This window comes from Camelus dromedarius, chromosome 1 (assembly GCF_036321535.1).
Source record: "Camelus dromedarius isolate mCamDro1 chromosome 1, mCamDro1.pat, whole genome shotgun sequence".
Lineage (NCBI taxonomy): Eukaryota > Metazoa > Chordata > Mammalia > Artiodactyla > Camelidae > Camelus > Camelus dromedarius.
In genome coordinates, this window is record NC_087436.1 from 119318727 (window position 1) to 119332774 (window position 14048).

Genomic DNA, 14048 nt, shown 5'->3' on the forward strand with positions numbered 1-14048 from the left:
AGGTACCGTAGCTGGAAGGACAAGGGGTTGTGCTATTTTGTGACCGTGGAAGATTTTTAGGGCCACAATGTAGCAGGTTGAACACTGCTCTTAAAAGATACCCCCACCCAGAACCTGTGAACAGGACCACATTTGGGAAAGGGGTCTTTGCCGACATAATTAAGTTATGAATCTCGAGACGTGTTCATCCTGGATTATCCAGACAGGGCTTAAATCTAATGACAAGTGTCCTTAGGAGAAGAAAAGAGTACACTGACACACAGAGACAGCCATGTGAAGGCCCAGAGGCAGAGATTGGAGTGATGTGTGGCCACAAACCAATGAATATCTGGAACCATCAGGATCTGGAAGAGATAAGGGATTCTCTCTCAGAGCCCTCAGAAGGAGTGTAGCCTTGATGACACCTCGACTTTGGACTTCTGGAACTGTGAGAAAAATCAATTTCTGCTGTTTTAAGCCACCCAGTTTGTAGTCATTTGTTATAGCAGTTGGAAGAAACTAATACACATAATTTCTGACTCAAGCTTGAAGGCAGTGAGGAAGTAATCATGCAGGTAGGTAGGAGAAAAGCATTAGAGTCGAGGAACAGCAAGTGCAAAGGCCCTGAGGTTAACTGGGCAGATGTGGGGAACAGCAAAAGCCAATATATCTACACAGAGGGGTGTGGGGGGAGGGATGTGAGAGCAGGTCAGAAGCAGCCTGGTGGGAAAAGGACTTTGATGTTTACTCTGCACGACATGGGAAATGGCTGGGGGCTTGGGGTAGGAGGACAACAGGATCTAATGTGATTTATAATCAAACCACTCTGCTGGCTGTGATGAGACTAGACTGAAGGGTGGGGGGTGGCAGCCCACTTTGCATGACCCCCAAGTCAAACCCAATTCCAAAAGCATTGTCGAGCTCTCACGTTTTATTCAAGTTTGGTAGGAAAACGGGATGGAGGGGACAGTTACATGGCATAGCACCCAGCAAATGCTACCCTCTTTCCCCTTTAAACATCTCAATCCCTTTCTGAATGCATTTCCCATAGAAACTCTGGGTTCTCTCTCTCCAGGCAAAGTCTCTTACAGCCAAACAAAGCTTCCTATAAGCCACAGGAATGACTGCAGGTTTCCCGATGATCACTGTCAACGTTATCTGCTTGTGGTTCAAGCTTTGTGCCAGCGTGTTATATGGATTATCTGTCTTCCTCCAAACTCACAACAACCTAGGAGGTGGAACTATTATCCTCATTCCTATTTACAGATAAGAAAGCTAAGGCTCAGAGAAGGGCAGTTAATGCAACCAACGAGTGGAGGAGCCAGTCCTCTGAATGTGGGCATTAATGTAAATTTCACTTCGACGGGACTGAGGCAGCAAAGTGTCACGTCCATGTGTATTTGCAGGTGCATGAACTGGCAAAGGCCTCCGTCAGCCACCTTTTCCACGGGGTTTTCACAGCGGCCTTGGAAGTGACCAAGTGCAGCCAGGAGACTCAACAGTGGTCTGACACCTGGTATCAGGAATTTCTAGGCCTCTGGGATAGAGTCCAAAGTGACTGGGACTCTGGCTTCCAGACTCCAACTGTAACCACCACCCTCCCTGCCTCCTCCTCAGGATGTGGTTTAATAAATGCACTCTTTAGCAAGCCTTCAGTCCCATAGTCCCATATTTGCAGGGTTGGAGGGGCCCTTGGAGCTCATCCTGTCCAGGCCATACCAAGTGCTGCAACAGCTCCTATGGAATCTTGGCTAAGTGATCAGATACTCCACTTACTACTTGTTTACCGCTCCTGAGAAGGTCAGTCCTGTCTAGGGACATTCATGACCCATGTTTAAAGGGGTCGGATCATTTGGAGGGAGAGAATGGGTTATGATGTTGGGTCCAGTCACCTGGGACAAGTCACTTCACCTCTCTGAGCCTCACTGTCCTCACCTGTAAAATGGGGGCTCGTGGGGTGGGGGTAAGGATGAAATGAAATAGTGTAGGTAGTGGGAAGGGTATAGCTTAGTGGTAGAGTACATACTTAGCATGCGTGAGGGCCTGGGTTCAATCCCCAGTACTGCCATTAAAATAATAATAATAATAATAATAATAATAAATTTTTTAAAGAAATAGTATAGGTGAAAGTTCTCAGCACACTACATGCACATAGTAGGTGCACAGTAAAAGCATCCATTGCTAACAGTCCAAATATGTACAACCTTCCTGGAGGCAATTCCGGGTATCGCAAGAGTTCTAAATGCTCATTCTCTGCACCAGGTGTGTATTATTAAGTCTCTCTTACAGCTGAGGAAACTGAGGCTTGTGGCCGCCCAAAATCAGACAGCTTCAGTCACAGTCTGGTTCTTGGCACTAAATAAACTTGCCGCTTCATGTGAGTCTGCGATATGGTCAGAAGTCAAGGGCAGAGTGTCACCAAGAGGACCTTTCTCTTACTCTCTCCCCCATAGGCTCTAGGAGAACACACACAGCACCGATGGCTTTGCGCGGGAGGAGGCAGGAGCCTCACAAGAGGACATCATTTGCCCAGGATCACCTCGCAAGCCAGACTCGGAAGTCTGGTGTCTTCTCCCCATGCACAGTCCTGAAAGGTGGCCTTGCCTTGGGGACATTTTTGAACTGAGGTTTGACCTGGCATCTGAGAGATCTGACACTCCCCAAACACCTCCAGGGCCAAGAACTAGTCTTCTTCATCTTTAAAGTGACCAGAGCATGAAGAGTATCATATGTGCTCAATCCAAAAGAGCTGACCAGGTAAATGAATTAGCTCGTTCCACACTCACCATAGACTCACAGTACCCATATGTATTGAAAATAAATCTCAACTTCTTGCCATATCCTACAAGGCTAAACTTGATCTGCATTCTGTACACGCGCGGGCACACACACACATGCACCATCTCTCCAATGTCATCTGGAATCCTCCAGCCATGCCAAACTGCTTTCAGTGCACTGTGTCCTTTCCTGCCTCAGGACTTTTGTATGTGCTATTCCTCTTCCTGGAACACTCCCTTCAACCTCCCCTCCCATACTGATCACAAAGATCTTGGTCCTTTTTCATTCTCCAAGCCTCAAGCTGAATATCACTTCCTCAGAGAAGCCTTTTGCTGATGAAAGGCTAAGTAGATAGCTAAGTGGACCTCCTTGTTTGTTTCTTCTTACAGCATTTATCAGGTTAGTAACAATATATTTAGTAGTCAGTCTCCACCCTTAGATTGTAAGTTCCACGGAGCCATGCTCGCTTCGCTTACCAAAGCCTACCAAGAGTCTAGCACAGTGCCCGCCAGACCGTGCTTGGAAAATATTTGCTGAATAAATGGACAGAAGGATGGAAGGGAAGAGAAATAGATTTGGGGTTGACAGGGACCTGTTTTTGTTTCCTGGTCCTGAATCTGCGAACCAGCTGAACTGTAACCTTGTGAGAATTACTTCAATTCTCTAAGCCTCAGTTTCCCCATCTGTAATACAAAGATAATAATAGTCCCTCCCTCCTTGCGAGGATTAAATGAGCTAATGTGTGTGATATGCAGGGCCAAGAACACAGACGTGGTTATGGGTTGGGCTGTGTCCCCCACCCCTCCATGAGATATGTTGAAATCCTAATCCCCAGCACCTCGGTACCCTTATTTGGAAATGGAGTCTTTGAAGATGTAATTAGCTGAGATGAAGTCGTACTGGAGTAGGATGGGCTCCTGACCCAATGTGACTGGAGTCCTTATAGGAAGGGAAAGAGACAGGGAGAAGATGCTCACATGACAACCACAGCAGAGGCTGCAGCGACGCCGCTATAAGCCCTGGGACGCCAAGGATGGCGGGAGAGCAACAGAAGCCAGAAGAGGCTGGAAGGGATCCTTCCCTAGAGCCTTCAGCCGGAGCACTCCCTGCTTCTGCTTCCATTTTTATGAGACACCGAACTACTCTTGTACTTTTTTTATAACATTGCTAAGAAATGGATGCAGTAGGCACTGAACAAATGTCCGGTCCATGTGTCTTTTTTTTTTTTTAATCTATCATGTTCCGTCATGTACACGTAGTCCCCAGGAGACAGCGTGGTCCCCAAAGTGTCTGTGTCTGATCCACGGAGCGCAGAGCAGGCCCGTGAGCGCTGGAAGTGTGACGTCGTAAGGACCCTGTGCACTTAGTGGTTGGAAGACAAGGGCTGATTTCCTGTCATCCTTGCCTGGCTGGGAACTGGCCCACACTGTGTGTTGAGAAGAAAGGTGCAGAACTGGTCTGGCCCAAGACGTAGAGGTAAATGGAGAGGATCTGGGTCTGCCCAGGCTTCCTGATGGTGGGACCTGCTTCTCTGAATAGCGTTCCCTCCTAAGCCTTCCCAGCTGCTTCTCCTGGTACCACAGGGAGCTGGGGGGCCTGTTTGATGGAGAAGAGTGGGTGACAAAACCCTCCAGCTGACCTGCTCCAGGCTTTTAATTAGCACCTGGATGGAACATCCTTTCCTACGGAAGGCCTGGCTGCTGACAAGCTGCTGGTAGGCTATGCTCACGGTTTAATACTTTGATTAAAAATCACTTCCAAGCCCTTTGCATGCCGGTCACCCAGATGCAGGGTCCTCCTGGGTAAGGGAGAGCAAACTGCACAGAGGAAGCCTCTGTTATTAATAATGACAAACCATCAGGGCTGAGGCCGGGAGGTCGGGAGGGCATGTGGTCAGCGCCCAGCCTTCAGGCTCCTGTAGAGGGACATTGGCCTTCGGGAAGGAAAACCCAGACTCAGAAGGTGGGAGGATTCCCCAAGTGTAGAAAGGGGCTTCATATCCTGGGTAGCCCAGTCAAGAGATTGGCATTTGCTCCTGGATGGTGCTCTGTTTGTTTCTGTTTTAGAGGTTTGGAAGTCAGCTCAGAGAGAGAAATAACTTGTTCAAGGTTGCACAGCTGCCAGGCGGCAGCACTGGACTCACACCCTGGTCTGTCTGACCCCAGAGCCTGATTGCAAGGACATTTCTGGAGCAAATTTCACAGGGCAGTGGTGAGAGCTGCAGCTCAGCAGCTGGGGTGAGGGCGAGGCCATAGAACAGCACACGGTCCCGGGAAGGGGGCACCGATTATGTGGGGAAGGCAGCTGTGGATGCACTGTGGTGGGGGCACCCCTGGCAAGGTGGACAAGTGCAGGCGAGTCTGGGGTCTCGGAGGACAGTCAGGGTGAGGAGAGGGACATATTACGTGTCCTTTCATCCCCCTGTTAGTTCAAGCTGTGGAGTGGATGAAACTGACCCAGGAGCATGCTGAGTTATGGGGTGAAGCAGTAGAGTGAGGGGCATGGAGGAAGATGGGGAACAGCTGGGGCAGGCTAGGAGCCGGGTAGAAAGGCAGCAGTGCTCACTGAGGGTTTACTGTGCACTCGGCACTATTCTGATCCTCTCCCTGGTTTCATGTGTCTCCCCAACAAGAACCCTCTCAGGGAGGTACTATTATTATGACACCATTTTACAAAGGAGCAAACTGAGAGGCTAAACAGCTTACCCATGTCAGCAAGCTAACCAGTGGTCGAGCCCGGCTTCAACCCAGTGGTCAAGCCAGTGTACTTAACCACCATGCTACCCCACCTCTAGACTGGCCGATGCTGCCTCACTGTTGCGTTCTCTGTGGATGGGGGTGGAGGGGTAGGAATGAGCACAAAGTAAGCAGCCACTGGAACAAATTTGGAAGCATAACAGCAAGACTTGACATTTATACGGTATCTTAGAGGCTGCAGAGGATGCCGCACCTCTGCTTTTGTTTGGCCTTGAATACAACCAACAGCCAAGCGGGGGGGGGGGGGCATTATCCCTCCATCTTTTCATGGAAATGGAGGCCCTGCCAGGGTGAGCGAGCTCCTCTGGTCATACTGTTAGGCTGTGTCAGGGGCTTGACCTCAACTCTTCAGATTCTGGAAGGGAATCTGCCACCAGGGGTGGTGGGTGCAGGGCTGCTGAGAGGAGGGGCTGTAGGCCCAGTCAGCCTCCTTGACTGACCACCTTGAGCTGAGATGAACATTAGAATCTTAAATGAGGGGACTGGTCCCCAGAGGAGGCAATGGGGAGCTTCTCTGGTAGGGGATCATTCATTTAAAAGCTGATTCAGGGTTACCGGGGAGAAAGAAGGGATGGAGGATAAACTGACAGTTTGGGATTTGCAGATATTAACTACTATATACAAAATAGATAAACAAGTTTCTACTGTACAGCACAGGGAACTACATTCAATAACTTGTAATAACCTATATTGAAAAAGAATATGAAAAGGGCTATATATATCTGAAACACTATGCTGTATACCAGAATTTAACACGGCATTGAAAATCAACTATACTTCAATTTTAAAAAAAGCTAATTGAAGATGGACTCTCAAGACATAGTCGGCGCATTGTAAAGGGCAGGGCTGCAGTCAAATCCCAGTGCTTGCCATGAAGTAGCAGCGGGGCCTGGGACAAGCCACCTAAACAGCCTCTCCAGAGCACTCAGGGTCTCCAGCTGCAATTGGGGGTAATCTCCCCACGGCTGGCTCCTGTGGGGATCAGAATGGTGTGAGGAAAGCACCTGGCCCGCAGCTGGGGGTCAGTGAACGGGCTGGTATTGGCAGCGTGGTACACAGCTCAGGTTTGTACACATCCTTTTATTTTTAAAAACCAGGCTTTATTTTCTAGAGCAGTTAAAGTTTACAGCAAAACTGAGCAGAAAGGACAGAGATTTCCCATATACTTCCTGCCCCCCACACATAGCTTCCACCTTTTATCAAAAGGTAACTTCATTTGAAATTTTGTTTCCAAAGTTCACAGAAAAAAAAAAAAAAAAAGAACAGGAGGAGACTTTTAAAACCTTCTTAAGTCCCTTGCTGTGCAGAAGGGGAAACCGGGGCCCAGAGAGGGAGATTGCATACCCAAGGTCACAGAGCCAGGGAAGCCTGGCCCCTAATTTCTGTCAGTCAATGTGGGCTGCACAGCATCACACTCATCCTGCTGTTCAAAACGCATGCTCGGGGTTACAAATCTACCGCCCCAGCTGGCATCCGCCTGAATCCTTGCTGGCATCTAGAACACCCAGGTCAGAGGGCACTGAGGGTTGTCATTTTCCCCCTCTCACTGTCTCGTCCTTGTACAGGCGTTAAAGAGCCGAGGTAGGTGGTTCTGAGCTTGGAGACATCAGTGATCATGGACGTACACAGAGGCCAAGATGGTTTCTATTAGAAAATCCTGAAGTGGGATTCCTCCATTTCCACAGCATTTGTGCTCTAATGCCAGAGTTCCCTGGACCCCTTTGCATTCCCTGGGTCTCAGCCCACAAGAGCAAGGAAGCTACTATAATCCCGGTTTTGACTTGGCTAATTACTACCCATGAGATTAAAGGACAGTCAAGGCAAGGTGGTTCACTAAAGAGTAAGGGTTCATGCTTGAGATCCCCGTTACCAACTGCTCCCATGAACACAGGGTTGTTTTCTCTCTGTATATCCACTAGACTATGTTACAGATGATCTTCCAGTCATTCATCTACAAACTGGCAGGCTCTGTGGTGGAACACTACGGACAAGATGCCTGCTTTTCCGGAATGCAGGTCTTAGGTGGAGGGAAGACTGAGCTTATAGAGTGAAAAAACATACATCCAAGAGAACTTCAGATACTGATAAGAGCTGCGGATAAAAGCAAAACAGAAAAGCAGAATGGTGGTGGCATCATGGGAAGGCTGGCTACTCTAAATTGGGGATCATAGGAGGTGTCTCTAAGCAGGTAACATTGTAGTTGAGCCCTGAGCAAGGAGAAGCCAGCTATGCAAGGGTCTGGGGAGAGAGGGATCTGTGAGGAGGAATCAGCAAGTACAGAGGCCCTGAGGCTGGAGTCAGCCAAGCCTCCTAGGACTTTGATTAAAACAAATAATAAGGCAAGGGGGCTATTTTGTTAAGGAAACACAATAACCAAAATACTTTCATTCTTTAATCTGTAATCTCCCCCCACCACCTTGAAATCCTACCAATCCTAGTTAATTCCTATTCAGTTTAAATATCTCTTCCACCAAGAAGCCTTCCAGTTCCACTAGTTTGTGATTTATAAAAACTGTTCTGTAGCAAAATGAGAAAAATAAGATCAGTAAACAATGTGTGTGTGGGGGGGGCTATAAAGTTGCCAACTGTGTTTCCTCTATTCTGAGAATATCTGAGCTATATTATTTCTATAGTCATCCCTTAGATCAGCCAGGGATTGGTTCCAGGACCCTCTCAGATACCAAAATTGGAGGATGCCCAAGTCCCTTATATAATATGACAGAGTATTTGCATATACCCTGTGTACATCTCCATCCTCCATACTTTAAATTATTTCTAGATTACTTACAACACCTAATACAATGTAAATGCAATGTAAATAGTAATAAATACAATGTAAATGTTATATAAATAGTCATGGGTACAATGTAAATAGTTGCAGCAAATTCAAATTTTGCTTCTTGGAACTTTCTGGAATTTTTTTTTTTAGAATTTTTTTTCTCAAATATTTTTGATCCATGGTTGGTTGAATCCATGGATTCAGAACCCATGGATACAGAGGACCGACTGTATTTTTACTTTTTGCTGTTACTAAGTCCTTTTCACAAAATTATGAGTGTAGATGACAGCAAAGTTACCAATGTGGCAAAAATTGAAAGCTGGCCACTCTTTACAAATCCCCTATTTTGGGGGGAAAATTTTACTGGTCTGTGAAATCCCAGGTCTGGGCGCACCTGGGAACGAAACTCCAAAAACTCTTAGTTTCCCACACCCTTTCATCCTCTCCTCTTTTCAGAGTTTGATTTCAAAGAGGGCAGGGCCATCTCTGCCTGGCATCCAGCCAGGCCCAGAACAGGTGCTCAGAAAACACTGGTTGAATACACTGTGATTCATGGTGAAATACATTCACTTGAAATGAACCTCAGAGGATAAACTTGGGAGCAAACTGATGAAGGGAGAGAGCTGGGTAAAGGGAAAGACCTCAGACCTCAGAGCCAGGAGTCAGTTCACATCCCGCCTCCCGCAAGAGGTTTAGAAAGGTCAGAAGACCTCACCAGCTCAGGAGCAGTAGTTCAGGTAAAATCATGTACTTTCTCTGAGCCTCAACTTCCTCTCCTGTGAAATGGGGATGATAATGCCCTGACCCAGGATTCCTCTCAAGAACAAAAGGCATGTGTACAGAAAACCACACTGTAGATAGTATGTAAATAGTTCGTGGTCCAACCCTCCAGAACTGCGTAGTCCGTAGCGTCCAGTTTACCCCTTCCGGCCTATACGCCAGCTTCTCTTGCGAGTCCTGTGAGCTGGTGCGGGAACCTGCCTCTGAAGTCCTGAATAGAAAATCTCAGTATCTGGCGCCTAGTAGGTGCTCAACAAATAAATCAAACAACAATGACCCCCAGGCAGGTCTCTCCTCATCTTTTGTAAGTAGGTAATCTCCCAGGCTCCTCCCTCTTTGATACTTATTTGCCTTTTTAAGGACAGGACTAAGAATCACATTTAGGAAAAGTGAGTGGGTGTGAAGAGACTTTGATTAAAAGGTTAGTGCACATTTTTGGTTCCTACTTCCGAATCTTCCAGAATTTATTTTTGCCTACTTAATAAAAAGAGCCATGTCACATTTCTTTAGCTTGTCTTCTGGGTTAAAAAAAAATTTTTTTTTAAGCCTCTATTTTAAACCGCCCACTCCAGCCATCCCAGGACGTGGCGAGGAAGAGGGCGCAGACAGGTGGAGCGTGTGCCCGGGAAGGCGGGGGCCGAGAGGGCCCGGGGGCGGAGAAGGGCGGCTGCGGAGTTTAGGGCTTTTGCAAAAAGCAGCCCCACGCGCCCCTCCGCGGGGGGCGTCTCCGCTCCGACGCTCCCAGCCCTCCAACCTCCCAGCGGCTTCCAGCACCCACTCGCGGATGCAGGGATCCGCCCGACTCGAGCGCCCTCGGCTCGCGGACCCGCTCCCCGAGGCCCCCGGGCCGGTCGGAGGGGCGGGGCTAGGGCGGGGCGGCCGGCGCTGATGTAATCCCCGCGCCTGGGCGGAAGGATATGGAGCGCGCCCGGTTGGCGGGGCGCTGAGGCCAGTTGCCGGGTAACGGAGCGGAGCGGCCGCGGCGCGCCGCCTCCCGCCCTCCGCCGAGTGGCGCCGGAGCCGCCGCCGCCGCTTTACGTAAGGCGCAGGCCAGGGCCGCCCGGCGCTCGGCAGCCGCTCGGAGCCCTCGGAGTGAGGAGGCGCCCCCGCCGACCGCCGCGCCGCCCGCCCGCTCGGCAGGTACGGCAGGCGGGCTGGGACGGGCTGGGGCCCCTCGGCCGGGTGGGCGCGGGCGGGCCGGCCACCGCCGCCGCCGCCAAGAGGTTCCTGGGGCGGCCTGAGGGAGGCCGGGCCGCCCCGCCGGGCCGTGGGCTCCTCGAGGACTCCGGCCGGGCCGCGGGCGTGCGGTGGGCTGCGGGCCCGGGGACCCCTGCCCTGGAGACCACCGCGCCGCGCGCCGGGCGGGCGCGGGGCGGACGATGAGTCCGCACAATGGGCCGGTGTCGCCGCGCTGGGAGCGGCTCTTTGGGGGGAGGCGAGGCGAGAAGGGGAGCGGACGTGCGGCCGGGCATGGAGCCCGGGAGCGGTGGCGGCGGCGGGACTCCCGGAGTGGCCGGCCGGCGGGTGGGCGCTCGCTGCGCTGCCCTCGGCCCGCTGCGTCCCTCCGCCCCCTCCCCTCCTCATTGTCCTTTAGGGGCCCGGGAAGGGAAACTGCCGGCGGGGGAGGGGCGGAGCGGGGCGGGGCCGGCGCGGACAGACGGGCGCGCGGGCCTGTGGCTCTGCGCGCGCGGGGCGGGCCCTGGCGGCGGGGCGGGCCCTGCGGCGCAAGGTTCGGCGAAGGTTACGGCCGCCCGCGGGAGCCACGGGCCCGCAAAGTCACCCGCGGCCGCGGTGGGAGAGGACCAGGGCCCTCTCGCGCACGCGTCCCCGGCTGCCTTTCGGAGCTCGGCCCCCGAGGAACGGGTTGTCGCGGGGGAAGTGCTGCAAGCTGCCCCGGGCTTTAGCGTGCAGCGGGCGGTGCGCGGATGACAGGGCCTGCCCAGTCTTAGCAGCAGACCCCAATCGAGGCAGAACCTAGTTTTGATTTCTCTTTCACCACATTACAGTTTTTGTCCTCTATAGGCAAGCTGTGGAGACTTAACCTAATAAAAAGTGTAGGAGATTAAGCGGGTAGGGCGACGTGCGGTTCGTTGGAATGGTTTAACTAAGTATGATTTCTGCTAATAATTACCTGATTTGGGTTCTTGGATTTCTAGGTTGGGTACTTCGTCCAAGTTCCTAAGAATCGATTTTGCATCTTTGAGTCTTTGCTTGTTTAGAGAAACCGTGGTGGAAGATTGGTGATGGGTCGGGGGCAAGCGTTTTGATAATAGGTGATGTTGTGGATAAAACTTAACTGTACAATCTAATCCCTAAGCTAGGGTTCTCCTGTGCAAGCTAAGACCCGTGCCAGAACAGCTTGACCATTGCGTGGACTTTGAATTTAACGGGGGAAAATACCACTCTGCATCCTGAAGGTCAAATACTCTCCCATCGATTATTTTGGCTTGATCCATTCATAAACGCTTCTCAGGATCTTTATGCCATTTCTTTGTGACAAAAATTATTTCTGAAATTGTGCCTTTGCATACCTATAGGTAAGCTTCTTGCAATTAATACTTACTATGTTCTAGAGTTGACAGCTCTACTTGCTAAATAATTAATTTTTAGTAATTAAAAAATATTTACCGCTTCAGTTTGGGCACGTGTGTAATGGTTTTCACTTAAGCCTGTTTCATAAATGAAATGCCAATTTGGCCAGTGAAACATTGAAGGGAGAAGAGAATATTACTCTTAAATGTTTAATTTTGTAGGAAGTAGAATCAGAGGTACAGATTTTTTTTGTTTGTTTTTTAAAGAAAAGTACAGACTTTACATGGTGTTAACATCATCAAGTCTGTAACTATTTTAAGGGTAGTTTATTTGTTACACAAGTTGTAAGCATTTAAGAAAATTAAATGGATTTTTAGCATTTCTCTAATGATATCTATCACTCTGTGCTTTATTTTAGGGTAGCACTTTTCAGAAACAGTTGGGTTGTTTTTATTTTGCATTGTGCGGAAGAGTACTGAGCCTGAGTAGAACTCTCCCTGTTTTAGCAACATTTGACTTGGAGCCATTAATGGCGGCTGAGCCAGTTTGTTGTCTGTAAATTGGAAACAGTGATGATACCTGTCTCACAGGATGGTTGGGATGATCAAGTGAGGGGAGATGTGAAATCATTCCATCAACACTCAGTCCCTTTAAAAATATTAGATAGTGCTGTTATGTCAGAGCTTCAGATTCCTTTCTTGGCTTAAAGCTTGGTCTTCAGACTCTTCCCCACCCCTTCCTGTCTACACTTTGCCTGGCTGTGAGGTCATCTTTCCTAAACACAGATTGGATCTTGTCAGTCTGTGGCTCAGAAAGCTTCTAAGATTGCCTGTTGTTTGGACTAGAATCCAGACCACCAGCCTCACGTTCAAGGCAGCTCCCAGTCTGAGCCTAGTCAGACTGAACTTCGCTGGTCCCCTTTGTTCCCTTTCCACACTGTACTGCTAAATGAGACCACTCCTGGTTCTCTGAGCGTGCCAACTGCTTCACCCCTTCTTCCCTCTGTCCTTTTCTCTGATTGGAATGCCCTGTCTCACTTCCACCCCCTCCACTTTTTAAAAGTCCACATCAGATTTTATGTCCTCTCTGGAGCCCTTAGGAAATCCTATCAAAATGAATTATTTCTGCAGTCACAATCCTCACTTCGAAATTTTCACTTTCATTATTGCCTGTGTCACATGTGTATGTTGAACTCTGGCTGTGGTGACCATGTCATTATTTTACCCCCAATACCTTGTTCAGGGGTTTAAACATGAAAATGTTCAAATGTTTGCCAAATGAAGTCAAAGTCTGTAATCCACCTTATGGAGGGCATTATTATTATAAAGTGTTTTAATAACAAATGTCAGAATACCAACCAGAACACTGGAAATGCAGTTTTATTATGTTGAAGATAGTTAATACTTGGCATATTTCTTTTCAGTTATTTTTGACTTCTCACAAAATACCAAGTGATATTTTTATACAAAGTACAAATGTCCACCTCTGCCATCTGTGTTGAAACTTTTAGGGTCCATGAGCCAGCACTGCTGAGTGAAGTCACTGCCACTGTCTATTGGGAGAGGGGATCAGAGGACAAGTTTTAAAGTATTCTTTATCTGTGAAATATAATTGCACTCCCAGCAGATTACATTCCATTACACTGGGTGGTTTTTTGGAGAGATTTATTATATCCGTAAAAAGTAAACTGCTTTTGAGGGGGCTTATTTACAGAGCATCAGACCTGGGTATTTGAAAGACTCAGGTTTGTGTCTTGGCTCATCTCACCCCCAGGTCACCACGGGCAAGTCATTTAACTCTTGGACTCCAGTTTTTTTTCGTGAAATGAAAACAGCTTTGTCCGCGTTATGTTTGCTTTGCATTGTCACTTAAAGTGGGCTGTACTGTGTGTACTGCACACCCTTGTTCAGATATAAGGCAATAAGATGTATTACTTTACAACACATTTGTCCTTGTTACCCAGGCTGGGAACAATTTTTTGAGTCTTCCCTTTCTTGACCAGATTTTTATCAGGTCTGCTTCCGTGTGTCTTTTCCATCAACTTTTTTTTTTTTCTCCTCAGCCATTCTTCCACCCCTGCCCTCGCTGGCTCTTGTCAGGCCATGTGTAGGTTGTTACTTAGGCCTACAGATTGGCCTCCCGATTTCTCTCCTCTCTAGTCCTCCTGTGTTCTGCTACCAGAATTATTCAATATGCAAATCAAATCATATCATGCCCTTCCCCCCCCAGGTATATACCAGAGGTTCTTAGCATTTCCCCCGACTCCATCACACCTGTGGGATATGACCTAGTTCTGGCTGTAGGCTTACTCCTACGAAGATTTCCACCTTGGAGCCACCACCACCTGACCGGTTGAGAATTAGTGTTAAAGGGTTAGTAAATCATTCTGAGACCTGTGCCATCTGGCCTCATTGTAACTTTTAGCTTCAAATTTTACTGCTCCT

General features: G+C 48.9%; 1 protein-coding gene across 6 annotated transcripts in view; it reads left to right on the top strand.

The window, feature by feature from the left end:
* Window positions 1-10085: 10085 nt before the first annotated feature.
* The window catches only part of KIAA0232 (KIAA0232 ortholog), an 82909-nt gene continuing 78946 nt past the window's right edge, over window positions 10086-14048 (top strand). For 5 of the 6 annotated variants that reach the window (XM_064488291.1, XM_064488298.1, XM_064488303.1 and 2 more), the window contains exon 1: window positions 10101-10212. The gene's annotated coding sequence lies outside the window, so the exon portion shown is untranslated. Of the gene's footprint in view, window positions 10213-14048 lie in introns of all 6 variants that reach the window. The other variant, XM_064488293.1, reaches the window with a different exon arrangement.